Source organism: Pogoniulus pusillus, chromosome 3, assembly GCF_015220805.1.
Source record: "Pogoniulus pusillus isolate bPogPus1 chromosome 3, bPogPus1.pri, whole genome shotgun sequence".
Lineage (NCBI taxonomy): Eukaryota > Metazoa > Chordata > Aves > Piciformes > Lybiidae > Pogoniulus > Pogoniulus pusillus.
In genome coordinates, this window is record NC_087266.1 from 48,663,015 (window position 1) to 48,673,510 (window position 10,496).

A 10,496-nucleotide genomic window follows, 5' to 3' on the forward strand; every position below is an offset into this window, starting at 1 on the left:
AGCATTCTGGTCTGTATCAGGAATATAGTGTTCAGGCATTGGAATAGGTTACCCAGGGAGGTGGTGGAGTCACTGCTCCTGGAGACTTTCAAGAAATGTTGTGGAGATGCTATTCTGTGATGTGGTTTAATGGCCATGGTGGTGTTAGGTTAAGGGTTGGACTCGGTGACCTTAGAGGCCTTTTGCAACCCAAACAATTCTACGATGTGACGATTGTAAAGATAAGTTTAACTTATCTTCCAAGTTTAACCACTTCCAAGAGGAGAATGTAAAGATGGTTTACAGCATTCAGTGGATAAAAGTGCTTAAAACACCCAGTGTAACGCTTGTGGAGCAACCCATCAGTGATGGTTTGTTTCAGCTGTAGAATATCCTAAATCCTAAACCACAGGATTTACCAGCTGCAACTTCTTTAATGAGAAGCATCATTAAGGTGGAAATTCATTTTAGCTAAGCTTAAGTCTCATTAATTAAGAGGTTCTTTAGAGGACAATTCAGATCTTCACTGGAGTGAACTGCAGTCTCCAGAGGGGCAGAAAAAGCACAAGCTTTCATAAACGCTCCAGCAACAGATTAGGAGCTGTGTCTGGAAACGACCCAACAAATTCACTACAAAGCAGTGTTGTCAGCATGAAATAGAAATGTGATAATAAGGAAAGCTACAATAGCTGTCAGCATATTGGTGTTTAATATTTCTTACAGCCCTACTTTCTGTTTCTGATCTTGTGTTTGATTGGAAGCCCTTCTCCCTTCTTTCCGACACTCATTTATTTCTGTCACCAGATGCCTCTCCAATTTCCTATGCTTTCCAGACTTGCCTCTCCTTCCCTGCTCCTTTCTTTTGCCATAAAAGCTGAAGGATTTGGCCTGAACACTCCTCTTTGTTGTGATCTTTGGAGCAATTTATAGGCATATGCATTAGGCAATACATATCCTCCTTGGATAAGCCACACGTGGAGACAGAAGAGGAGATACAGGTAGAGATGCGATGCTGACAAATAAGGGAAGTTACTCCACAGCCATTGCTCCTAATTCCCACAAATCCCAGAACTGATCTTCACAATTGTTGTTTTTCCACATGCAAAAAGAGTAAGGCATCTACATGAGGAACATCAGAAGTTCAGAGAAAGTTCCTGGGGCTATTGGTCAACAGATGGCTGAATATGAACCAGTTGTGTGTCCAGGTAGGCCCATAGCAGCCTGACTTGCATAGCAATAACATGGCCAGCAGGACTAGGAAAGAGTTTTGTCCCCTGTACCTGGCACTGGTGTGGCTGCACCTCAAGTTCAGATTTGGCCTCTCACTACAAGAAAGACACTGAGGTGTCATAGCAGATCAAAAGAAAGGAAATAAAGTGGTGAATGGTCTGGAGAGCAAGTCCTGTGACAAGCAACTGGAGAACCAGAGTTTAGCCTGAAGCAAAGGAGGCTGAGGGAAAACCATATTGCTCTCTACAACTACATGAAAAGAGACCAGAGTGAGATGGGAGTCAGTCTTCTCCCAAGCAGCAAGTGGCAGGACAAAAAGAAATGGCCTCAAGTTGCACCAGGGGAGGTTTAGGTTAGATATCAGGGAAAATATCTTCACAGAAAGTGCTGCAAAGCACTGAAACAGGCTACTCCAGGAGTAGGAGTCACCATCCCTGGAGGCGTTTAAAAGATGAGCAGATGTAGTGCTGAGGAGCATAGGTTAGTGGTGATGTGGAAGTGTTAGGGTAATGGTTGGACTCGATCTTAAAGGTCTCTAACAAAAAAATATTCTATGCTGCTGCAAAATTCAGATTTAGATTCAAGGCAGGGAGCAATCCTTTTTAGGATATTCCCCCACATTCCTGCCACCCTGTTGAAACCAAGAGCTCTCCTTATGCACAGCAAGGGTTGGTGTGCCCTATACTCATTGTAATTCACTCTCAAGCATGACCTCTTCATACTGCAAGACAAGTCACTTTCTCCATTCTTCTCTCACCTGCCTCCTGCTTTCCTCATCTCAGTTCACCTCACATAAAGACTTTCTGACATACAGAAGACTTTCTACAGGCATGCATTAATGCAGGATCCTTACAGAGATCCAGCAGATGACGAATCTAGTTCAACTATCCAGCATTAACATTCAGACACTCTCTGGGGGGCTAGTTTCATCCTGGCAGGTCTTTAAGTTGTCAACACCATCAGCTCCTGTTTCTCTACAGACTGTAAAATTTGAATTAGATGGGAAAGATCAACAGCCTGGAGAATTTACAGACCACTTCAAGGAGAAGTTGAAACAAGGCATCTGAGGGACAGAGCAACAATGCTGCAGAAGACAACAAACATCAATTCCATAAATAAGTGGGGTTTGATACATGCAGGCATCCAGAGAGCAGTAAGTTGCAGCCAAGGAGTTGAGACCAAAAAATGCCCTCACCTTTATAAACTGATGAGCTCACACCACATGGAAACAAAGGAAGAATGGGGGTCATATCAATGATAATAATGGATGTGAGTTAGGAGGAACGGGAAGAAGATGGAGATGATAGAGACAGGCATGCTAGTGATGAGCTTGTCAAAACTTACTTTCAAGAAGGCATGCAAGAGAAAGTCTGGGCTAGGTTTATCCCACAGGAAAAAAGACTCATCCACAATGTCAGTGTCCTGTACACTTCTCCCTGCCCCTTCAGCTGATTACAAGCCCATTCCAAGGAAAGGGCATAACATCTCCCCTGGCGATGTCCATGAACTCATTGCAAAATCCCACCATTCCCAACGTCTTTATGCCTTGCACACCTCAGGAAACTCCCTAATCCAAGAAGCCACACCAGCAAAAAGCACAGTATCCTAGCTTCAAAGAAGGCAGAAGGCAGCACATCCCACACACCAGCCTGCACTTCCATGAGAAAAACTGTTTGTCTGAGGAAGCACTGGCTGAAAAGGACCTTCACTACCTCCATGCAAAGCCTTACCACAGCATTCACTCACGCTGTGAGTCACAACGGAAATTATCAAAACTGAGAGGTTGGCAGAGCAGCAGATCTAGCAAAGAATTATCCATCAGTACACATTAAAATTGTATGATCAGGAAAAAAGCTTCCCTATTCCAACGAGGAAATAATGAAAGATGATCAGATGAAAAATGAGTAAGAAGACAGGAAAGGCATTTTCAGGCCCTTCTATAGCTCAGCAGTCATAAGCCTTCCATTAATTGTAGTTATAGAGAGATGATGCATTAATTAGGTTTTGCCCAAGGCACGTCATTGTAATTAAATATCTGCTCAAACTAGTAAAACAGCAAAATGGTTTGTTTTCTTTCCTAATTCCTCAGCAAGAGCTGAGTATTGTCTTATACCATTTCAAAGAATAACAAACAGTTTTTACTAGGGCTGAAGTCTGAAATCCTTAATAAGGCACAGAAATCAAAGCACAGACTTGTACAATACACAGCTTACAAGAATTAGTCACATGTTAGACTCAAACTATTGGCTTGTTTAAACAGTTGTATGCTTTATATCCAACATGAAATGAAATCCCCCACAGCATTTAAAATACCATAGTTCTTTCTGAGAGCCTTCACTTGCACAATGAATGGTGCCACAAAAATGCTTCTAGGAGGATCTAACCTGCTTCAAAATAGCAACAAGACAGCCTGCCAGGTAGAAGCAGAGTTCAAATTGCTGTGATGTGACTCAGCTGGTTCCTTCCTTGGCTGCCCTTGGCTACGAACACAAAAGGAGTGGAGAGATTCACTCCACATCCAGATTGTAGGTGTTTGAACTAGCTCCCTAAAATAAGTGCCAGGGTTCCCCAAGTAGAGCACAGAGAGAAGGAACAGGTCTTTAAAGGAAAAAGAGTCTGCTTGCTCACATCTTTCTCATGCAGAGCTCATATCCTGCAGATGTAATATCTATCTGAAGACCCTCAATTAAAATATTGCTTGACCTGCAGCCTATTTCCAACCTGCAGCCTATTTCCAATCCCTTTGTGAGAGTACTTTGGTATAACCGCTGGCATACAGAGAGCAGAGCATCTCTGCAAAAGTGGCCTTCCTAAAAAGGTTACTTATGCTTCTGTTGCTCCATCTGCCCTCAGATACAATTACACATCCAGAAGTTACCTGTGAGGTGGAAAGAGGAAGGCATCTGTTTAGAGGACTATAATTACAACTAATTCAATATGTGCACAAGATACCCAAAAGCCCAACTGCTTCACAGGCTACTCAAAGGTTTTTGTTTTGCATACTAGGAATTCTATTTTGTTCTTCTTGGATTTTATGTAGTACCTTCTGTAATGGAGGCAAGACTCCTACAGGGACATGCACACGAGGCAAGCGATGAAGTCCTGAACCTGAACTTCTGGAAAAAGTCTTTGGTTGACTTTTAACAAGTTTCCAGTGGCAGGAATATGCAAAACTCTAAATAGAAAATAAATGTTCTTTCTGGGTGTTCTGTTCTCAAGGGGAAGAAAGGCAAGGGGGGAAGTGAGCTTAAATGTAGCAAAATGACATTAAGTGGCTAGACTAGAACTCTTCTCAACAAAAAGGCACATCCAAGGAGGCTGGTTACAACGTGTGTGATAAATTTCATCTTTTCATACTTCATTTTCATTCTTGTAGTCTGACATTACTCATTTGGCCCCAGCTCTTCAAGCCTTTCAAAAGGCAGTTTGATTATTTGTGTTTATTGCTGAGACAGGAGAGTTCAGTAAAGTTTGCGACACAACCAGAACTGACATAGTGGCTGAAGCCTTTTGGATCACTTAATCAGATCTGTTCTTGCAAGCTGTGCCTGAAAGAGGCTGTCAGCTCAAGGATTATGAAGAAGATAAATAAGTTTTCCCACAACACATCAACCACTGACATCTTCCCCACGCATTTATCAGTAGGGAAGTTGCACAAAATCTTGTTGTTTGTCAGTCTTTTTAAACCAGCTAACAAGGAAGGTCTTTTGCTAGCAATGCAGATGAGCTCTGAAACACTCCTTTCTCTTCTCCAGCTGTGAAACTGTGGAGGAGTTTTCCTCCTGAAGAATTCCAGGTACATAAAAACAGTTGCTCACAACAGCACTAACCATAGGGTATTGTGCAAAGAGAAAAGCAAGTGATGCCTTTTGTCTCATGAATTTGTTTCATAAAGACATTATATTTGATGCAAATAATGGTACAAAGTCACACCTCTGCTGTTAATTATGTCCTGCTTCACTGGGGGCACAGCCTGCACCTAGGCAGCAAGTTAATAAGGGCTGTCTCTATTCTGTCTCAGTTTGGCCCTCTGGCTTCCTTGATCTGTATGCAAAAAAATCAATCTCATCTCCTCAGCACTGCTCTCATCTCCCTGACTCTGAAACTAACGATTCTTACAGTAAAATCTTTCTTGTTATTCTTTGCCCTTACTCTCTCAACTGCACGTCTAGATGAACCATCACTAGCGAAGACATACAACAAGACCTCAGTAGGGTTGCACATGAAACAATAGGCCCTAAAGGGGGGATGGGGAATTCCTTAGGAGCACCTGAGAGAGCAGGGCAACAAGCCAAGGAGGGCATAGATGAGCCATCCCAGTGTTACTTATAACACTTTGAGACAGAAGAGACTAAGGGGTGATCTCCTTATCGTTTATAAATGCATCAAGGATGAGTATTAAGAGGCTGTGAAGCACTGGATGAAGGAAACTCACCTCAAATCAGCTCAGAGACAAAAAAGAAACAAAAAGACAAAAAAGATCTTTTGAGGTCTGTTCCAGCCCCTAACATTCTGTGACTCTGAGATTTCAGGTTAATTCCTTTTTCCTTGTTAGAGATTCTCAGACATTTCCTTTATGCCAATTCAATGCTCCTCAAAGCATTTCACAGTTTTACAGTTTCACAGGTGAACAGAAAAATATCAGCTAAACATAGAGGAGCTCAGCCTAAGTAAGGAGGCCCAGCCAGCACCCGTGAGTGAGAAAGTGAGCATCAAGTCTAGTCCTACCTAACAGGGGGGACCAGCAGGCCCCCCCCCCCCGGCCTTTGTTCCACTCCCATTCACCTGGTGTGCACCATGGGGACTCACCAGTGATGACAGGAGAAGGACTCCTCTGCCCAGTTGGGCACAGCTTAGGGCTTCTGCCTTTCCTGGGGCCAATTATAAAGGAGAGTGGGCAGGGAGGGCAAAGTGGTCACACCTGGGGTGGGAGGAGACTTAAACAGAACCCAGGTGCTCTGGGTTTGGGGAGAAAGGGGGAAAATGCTGTGTGGGGTGGGAGGAGACTTAAACAGAACACAGGTGCTCTGGGTTTGGGGAGAAAAGGGGAAAATGCTGTGTGGGGTGGGAAAGGTGAAGGTATGGTGGAAAAGGGAAGGTGGTGCTGAAAGGAGGGAGATGGAGAGGAAAAGATTGGAGATGAAAAGCGGAAGATAGGGGAAGAGGAGGGAGATGGAGAAGACAGGAGGAAGATGGAAGGAAAGAAGAACATGGAGAAGAAAGGAAGGAGATGGAAAGAAATGAAGGAAGATGGGGGAAATAGGAGATGGGGAGGAAAGGAAGGAGATGGGGGGGAAGGAGATAAAATAACAAAAATAAAAGCTGGACTGTACAAAAAAAAAAAAAAGTGGTCCTGCTCTGGCAGGGCTGGGACTGGGTGATCTTTTGATGTGCCTTTCAGCCCCTAACATTCTGTGATAACACGAATATTAGTAACACCTTAAAAAAACCTTCTGAGATGTCATGAAAATGTATGAGTATCAGTTATTAAAGTAAGATATTTATGTCATTAAAATCTTGGAATAAAAAAGCAAGGAAAGAAAACTATGCTGTGAGCACCAGAAGCAGCTGTGTTATTTCAGAGCAGGGGGGAAATGTCTGCACCTCTGCCATTGTCTCTCTTATCCCACCTCAAGGAACTGAGGTGCTGCCAGCAACTAGAAGTATGAAGGGCATATCAGGGTTATCTCAATAAGATAGCTGCAGGGCAAAGGGTGTTAGGTTTGTAAAAAGTTCAATGAATGCCAGTTCAGACCAGCAAACTCATTTGGATATGTACTTAGATGTAGCTTTGGATGTATCAGTGATATGCTTTGTCACCACAGGCAACAAAGAGAAGCTGGCAAAGGAGGTAGGTCTTGTGTTTTCTTAGCTGCCTTCCTTGCTGATCTCCTTCTGGATTATTATTAGATTTACTTAGGAAAGTCCATTTCAGGTGTGGGCTGCCTAAATAGTCTAATCTGCCCTTGAGTTGCTCTGGTAGTGATGTAAGTTCACTGGCTGCCAGTAAAGTGGACACTTTATGGCAAGACTTTTCTGATGTTGTTTTCCAGTATCTCTTCCAGAAGATATTGATTCCACAATGGTACCTGAAATTGCAATGTGGGTCTGACTGGTCAGGTGGTGGTAATGACATGTCCTGATTTGCTGATGATGTCAAGGGATGATTACAGCTCTCAGCCTTCCACTTGCCCACAGAGCATGATGGCTTAAAGCCAAGCTGTTTCTTTCCTAGAATAAAATGAAACATTTTTATTGCTCTGGTAACCTTAAAAAAAGAGACCTAAACAGAAAGGAAACTTGCTGGTTTTAAAGTAGCTAAACTACGTCAGCAAGTCCTTCAGAGCAACATTTCAAAGTGACAGCAGTCTGTAAGGACTGGGATATTTTTCTTCCACACCATCCTTAATCAAGGTCAAGTCTTTACATCTGTTTTTTTTCTTGTTTGGGTTTTTTTTTCTTCTTTTCCTTAAAGACAATCTATACCAGGAGCTCACTTCCCTCTCTTTTGAGCAATGTTGCAGAGCAGGATGTAGTATGGTGCAGCTTTGTAGGGCAGCAGTTTTAGTGAGGAGTTTTACAACAGATGGAAAATATGAATTCTTTCCCCTTTCCATTTCCTTATTTGGAGAGTCAGGAGTCTTGCTGTACAGTACAAAGAAAACAAGAATCTGTTAGGATTTAGCTTTGTGCCGTCATGGTGTCTGGGAAAAGGAAAAGCTAGCAGAAGTCACCAGTGTGGAAAAGTAGACAGTGTTTTTACAGAACAGGCCAAAAAACCCTCACTCTGGATAGTTCCAAAGGGATAACATCCTTCTGAACAGTTCTAAAGGAATTACATCTTCAGATGTTGGTGGGGCAAAGAAAAAAACCCTCAAATATACATACATAGACACATGCCAGTCCCTTTGTTTCTGTAAAAACACAGAAATCCATGGGTAAATCCTGTGGCACATTCCTGCTGCACACTGTTTTGGCCACACGTGGCCTTTTGTGCATCAAGAAAAGCCTGGATGAGGCATTTAGTGCCATGGTCTGGATGACTGGCTAGGGCTGGGTGCTAGGTTGGACTGGATGATCTCGGAGTTCTCTTCCAACCTGCTTGATTCTATGATTCTGCACATAAAGCAATGACTTTCTGTGAGCAATTCCCTTTGACAACTAGCAGCAGGGTTTCTTTCCCATTGGTCCTTCTCCTAGTTTGAAGGAAAAGTTAGGGGCTGAAAGTGAACAGACTGTAAGACTGAAGAGAAGTCTTGGAGCTAAGCTTTATTGTCTTGGTTCACAGCATCCAGCATTTTCAACAGCCAGCTTCCTCTTTCTGTAGCCACCTGCCTCACGCTCCCCCATACCTGATATGTTTTATCTCAGGAAAGCTTACAATGGAAATTTGTGTTACTTAAAGACTAGAAATCACTCATCAAAAACCACTTCAGAGAATTAAGAATGGTTTGAATAGAGGAGTATAAAAAAGAGCCTGGAAGGCTGACCTTGAGGATCAGATATAAAGTAAGAAAGAATGCAGCTGCAAAAAAATACATTGAGGTCCTGGAGCAGGTCCAGAGAAGGGCAAAAAAGCTGGTGAAGGGGTCTGAAGAATAGATCTTGTGAGGAGCAACTGAGGGAGCTGGATTTCATTAACTTGGAGTAAAGGAGACTGAGGGAAGACTGGGGAGGTGGTGGAGACGCCATCCCTGGAAGTGTTCAACAAAAGACTGTATGAGGCACTTAGTGCTATGGTCTAGTTGGTTGGTTAGAGTTGGGTGCTAGGTTGGACTGGATAAGTTTGGAGGTCTCTTCCAACCTGGTTGATTCTATGATTCTTGCTCTCTACAGCTACCGAAAGGAGGTTAGACCCACATGGGGGTTGATTTCTTCTCTCTAGTAACAAGTGATAGGATGAGAGAAAACGGCTTCAAGTTGCACCAGGGGATGTTTAGTTGGGATTTCACAAGAAAATTCTTCACTGAAACGGTTCTCAAACACTGGAATAGGCTCCCCAGGGAGATGGTTGAATTCCTGTAGGTGTTTAAATGAGGTGCATCAGACTTGGAAGAGTTAGATAATGATTGGACTTCATAATCCTGAAGGTCTTTTCCAACTGAAATGACTCTATGAGCCTATGAAATAAACTTGGAAACTGTTTTCAGGGCACGCTTCATTTCCTCAAGCACCCATTGCTGCCCTGAGCAGGGAAAAAGCAGCAGTGTTCTGGGGAAATTGTGCAGCAAAGGCAGCCCTGTGCAGGCTGCATTTTACACCTGCTGTTTACCTGTGTTGTGCTAGTGTTTAATCACAAAATGGCTTTTTGCCTTGGGGCACTCACCTTACTCGCTGCACATCCAGAGTGGAGTTCAGCTAATGAACAGCAAGACAAAGTGTCCTTTTCCTATTGCCCAGAGTTCAACCCTTGAGGCTTAGAGAGGTATTTAAACCCTGTTCTGATCAGTCAGATTTTTGTATGGACCATCATAATCATGTCAATTTCTTCACATGAAGCCCCTTTGTGTCAAAGGAGTATTTTAACATTTCAGAAGTGGGAGGAGAAGTGACAAGACACTGAGTGAAATTTTGCTAATTCTGAGTCTTTAGGTTGGGAAACCCAAACCCAGAGTCAGGTATTGGAGTCATTGACTTTGAATAGTACTTTAGATGCAGAGTCTGGAAAAAAAAAATCTCCACATGTCCAGAGCTTCAGCTCGTAGCATGCAGGGTCTGAGCCACAATTCAGCTATCCAGAAAACACGAAATATGTGAGCAGAGAAATGCTTGGCTGAAACACAACATCCATGTGTTGCAGCTATGAGAGAGTCAAGGTCAGCACTCAGCTCTCCAAGGAATCACTGGGGTTGCTGCTGTGTGCTCCCTGCTTTGCCTGTTGCACAACAGCCAACATGCCCTGTCTTTATGGTCTTCTCAGAAAGCACTGCAGAGAATTCATCTGCAAGGTTTGAGCTGTGAAATCCTTGGAAGTATGTAGAAACCATTCCTAGCTGGCTTTCAATAAATTAGTATGTAGAGTTCTCTGGTAAAATGAACATTCAATGCAAAGGTAATACAAAAATGGTGAAACATTTATTCTAATATTTGGGAAACATGGGAATAATTCCAAATAATTCTACCTAGATTCCTCTTACAGTGTTATCCACAAACACTGTTACGCCAACAGGTGGTTTGGTCTAACACATGCATTTCTTTTCTTTGGCAGACAAATATAAGCATCCTCTGTCCTTAAGTGGTGACTGCTCAGCGCATAGAGTGAGACCATGTACCCTGGACTGTGTCAA

At 43.0% G+C, this 10,496-nt stretch overlaps 1 long non-coding RNA gene across 1 annotated transcript in view; it reads right to left on the bottom strand.

The window, feature by feature from the left end:
* The window catches only part of LOC135192533 (uncharacterized), a 122,373-nt gene extending 116,293 nt beyond the window's left edge, over positions 1-6,080 (bottom strand). The window contains exon 1 of the long non-coding RNA XR_010309003.1: positions 6,019-6,080. This is a non-coding gene — a long non-coding RNA (uncharacterized LOC135192533). The remainder of the gene's footprint in view (positions 1-6,018) is intronic.
* Between the last annotated feature and the right edge of the window lie 4,416 nt (positions 6,081-10,496).